This window comes from Leptonychotes weddellii, unplaced genomic scaffold (genome assembly GCF_054177405.1).
Source record: "Leptonychotes weddellii isolate Sample4059 unplaced genomic scaffold, ASM5417740v2 HiC_scaffold_18174, whole genome shotgun sequence".
NCBI classification, from domain to species: domain Eukaryota; kingdom Metazoa; phylum Chordata; class Mammalia; order Carnivora; family Phocidae; genus Leptonychotes; species Leptonychotes weddellii.
In genome coordinates, this window is record NW_027766172.1 from 1 (window position 1) to 3,950 (window position 3,950).

The window sequence follows — 3,950 nt, forward strand, 5'->3', positions numbered from 1 at the left end:
AGGATGACCTTGCCCACAGCCTTGGCAGCGCCAGTGGAAGCAGGGAGTAAGAGCCCCCTGGACCACCAGCCCCAGCGAGAGCAAGAGGAAGAGAGAGGCCCTCAGCTGCTGGGGAGTCCCTGCCCCAACTTATCCCCCAAAACACTGAGAATCTCCCGACCTCCACCGTTTCCATACCAGATCCCCTGAAGAAGGGGAGAGGCTTGGGGACCCCTACCTTGTCATGTACCATCAATAAAGTATACTGTACCTCCCCCCAAAAAAATAAATAAATAAAAGCTACGGAAGGTTTAAAGATCATGTATACTATTATTTTGTTACTTTGCAGTGTTATTGATCCTTAACTTAAAGTATCCAGTAGAGGGCATGAAAGGAATCATTCAGCTCACTATACTGAAGACAGAAATTGAAAAGCAAAAATGAAAAAGAAAAATGGACTATATATGGCAGCTTTCATGTTCTGGGCAGCCCCTTGGCCATCACACCACAGCTTCCCAGAGGGGCCATCCATGGTCTTCTGGGTGGCAGTGATGACAAGGACGGTGGTCATGAGTCTCTCCACAATGCCGAAGTTGTCATGGATGACCTTGGCCAGAGGAGCCAAGCAGTTGATGGTGCAGGAGGCATTGCTGACAATCTTGAGGGAGTTGTCATACTTCTCATGGTTCACACCCATCACGAACATGTGGGCATTGGCAGAGGGAGCAGAGATGATGACCCTCTTGGCCCCGCCCTTCAAGTGAGCCCCAGCCTTCTCCATGGTGGTGAAGACCCCAGTGGACTCCATAACATACTCAGCACCAGCATCACCCCATTTGATGTTGGCGGGATCTTGCTCCTGGAAGATGGAGATGGCATTTCCATTGATGACAAGCTTCCCGTTCTCAGCCTTGACTGTGCCATGGAATTTGCCATGGGTGGAATCATACTGGAACATGTAGACCATGTAGTTGAGGCCAATGAAGGGGTCATTGATGGCGACAATATCCACTTTACCAGAGTTAAAAGCAGCCCTGGTGACCAGGCGCCCAATACGGCCAAATCCGTTCACTCTGACCTTCACCATCGTGTCTTGGGGACGCGGCTGGCACTGTACCAGAAGATGCGGCTGTCTGTCGAACGGGAAAGAGCAGAGAGCCCTTTCATAGCTTTTAAATTTAAAATTCAGCTACAGTGGTTCACTGGTGTAAGAATTCCTTTTTCTGTGCCTGAAATGTAAATTTCAGAAACAGCCCTATTATATAGATATTATTGGTTGAGGGAAAGTGTAGTAACACCTTTGAGGAGTCTCACCACTATGCTGCTGTGATATTTAAGAAGGCTCTATTCTATTACTGTCCTGATTCAATAGTAATATCTACCAGCAGGTGAAACTTGTATTAGAAGGGTGGCGTGGTAAAGCCAGCCTATCACTAAAGAACTTCTCCTATCAGCTGCTCCATTGCACATATAGAATCTATCAGAAGGGACACCTGGGTGACTCAGGAGGTTAAACGTCTGCCTTTAGCTCAGGTCATGATCCCGGGGTCCCTAGATCAAGTCCAGTATCCAGCTCCCTGCTCAGCAGGGAGTCTGCTTCTCCCTTTCCCTCTGCCTGCCACCCCCCCGCCCCGCTCCTGCTCTCTCAATTAAATAAATAAATAATCTTAAAAAAAAAAAGAATCTATCAGAAGGAGGGTAAAGGAGTACTTTACTTGATCATAGTTGCCTATGGTTATCCCTACACAGTATGCCTTGGGGATGTCTGAGAAGATGTCCCTTCTGCCCCAGTTCAGCTCATCCACCCATTTCCAGGGCTGCATTTTACTTAGCAGGGCCATACCAGTTACTAAACATTGAAATGCTTTATAGCAGCTGGTCTACACCCACTGCCCTTGACTACCACATGCCATTCACCACATTTTGACCTCTAGCCATACTCTGGGTACTCCTTGGACTTCCCCACAATCAAGCAATTAAAAGGTTAAGGCATGGTCTATTTGCTCCAGGAAATTGCCTGACCCAGTCCACCCAGCCCGCTAGATCCTTCTGGCCCTATGACGGCTACATGGCTACAGTCCTGTCTGAATTAAACATGACCTTCAAACATCACTCTCGTAGTGCTACTGCCTAGCTGCAATTTAGCAAGGCCAGAAAAGAAAGCAGGGCTTCCAGTTCTCAGCCTATGTTTTTCTCTCTACATAGCAGTAATAGGTAAGATTTAGGGAACACTTATGTGCCGGGCACAATATGCATTTTTTTTCATCCTTATTTTACAGATGAGTAAACCAGAAACATCTAGTAACTTTCATGAGATCCCACAGATAGTGCATGGGAAAGCTAGAATTTGAAGCAGATCTGACCAATACCAAAACCAGCTATTGGGTAAAATTCACCCAATGTTGCAAGCTCAAGACAGTCCAAAGAATATGCAGCAGGCTCTGAAGAAACTTCCAGCAAAGGAATTCACAAAATGGTTTACACAGAGGCAGGATCACTAGGAGGAGTATAGAGTCACCCAACGTGGGAGGTGGACAGTCTCCTGCATTTCTCACCAGATGGTCTCCGTTACTCTCAGAAGCACCCTGTACTTCAGGGGCGCCTGGGTGGCTCAGTCGTTAAGCGTCTGCCTTCGGCTCAGGTCATGATCCCAGGGTCCTGGGATCGAGCCCCACGTCGGGCTCCCTGCTCAGCGGGAAGCCTGCTTCTCCCTCTCCCACTCCCCCTGCTTGTGTTCCCGCTCTTGCTGTGTCTCTCTCTGTCAAATGAATAAATAAAATCTTTAAAAAAAAAAAAATTTTTTAAAGTTAAAAAAAAAAAAAAAAGAAGCACCCTGTACTTCAGAGAGGGCAAGGGAACTGAATTTTGGAATACCTGGGATGCCGTTCCCCTTGAAACCAGATGGGAAGAGAGGTCCCAGACTCCTTCTTCAACTTTTTTTTAAGTAGGCTCCATGACCAACATAGAGCCCAATGTGGGGCTTGAACTCATGACCCTGAGATCAAAATCTTAGCTGAAATCAAGAGTTGGCCACTTAACCCAGGGTCCCTCAAGTTGCTTGTTAATATTGAGTGTTATAGGAACTTTATAAAAAGTGCAGTTATAACTATAATACAAATATAAAACAAACATGTATCAAACTTTCCATTTAATTCATTAATTAACTGAAGAAATTGGTAATGAGGACCTCAACTCAACAGGAAAACCAATTAAATGGACATAATACATTGCTTAGTGGTTGAGAGAATAAGGCTCTATCAACAAGCAGTTCAGAGGAGAAGCCAAAAAGCAGAAACATTTATAAATCAGGAACATGGAAATGAATTAGCAAATGGAAACAAAACTGGTGCTTTTGGGGAGGGAAGAGGGAAGAAAGTCAACCCTCCACTGGGCCAAATTTATTTGTGTGTCTACTGACAAATTTGGATTGCTTTCAGTTTTCTACAAGTTGACTTTGCTGTCTCCAGAATTGTAAAATAGCCTCTTCAAAGACAAAGGTACATATTACTATAGGCAGATAACCCCCAGTCATTACAGCATTCCCTCGAAAAGATATTACTCTTGTTTGCTATTCCAATGTCTTCAGTGTTTCCTTACATGGATCAAGTGGAAGAAAAATTAACAGGATGGATCCACGAGCATTGTCCTTTCCTTAGGAGCATTTGCCATTGGGTTTGGCTCAGGGAATCAGTAAGAAAAATTAGGGGGGCGCCTGGGTGGCTCAGTTGGTTAAGCGACTGCCTTCTGCTCAGGTCATGATCCTGGAGTCCCGGGATCGAGTCCCGCATCGGGCTCCCTGCTCGGCAGGGAGTCTGCTTCTCCCTCTGACCCTCCTCCCTCTCATGCTCTCTGTCTCTCATTCTCTCTGTCTCAAATAAATAAATAAAATCTTTAAAAAAAAAAAAAAAGAAAAATTAGGAAAGTTCACAATCTGCTCGTCAGCACCAGTCCCAGCATATTATTTCAGAGAT

At 45.4% G+C, this 3,950-nt stretch overlaps 1 pseudogene; it reads right to left on the reverse strand.

The window, feature by feature from the left end:
• Positions 1–438: 438 nt before the first annotated feature.
• On the reverse strand, positions 439–1,132 carry LOC145718597 (glyceraldehyde-3-phosphate dehydrogenase pseudogene; annotated as a pseudogene).
• Between the last annotated feature and the right edge of the window lie 2,818 nt (positions 1,133–3,950).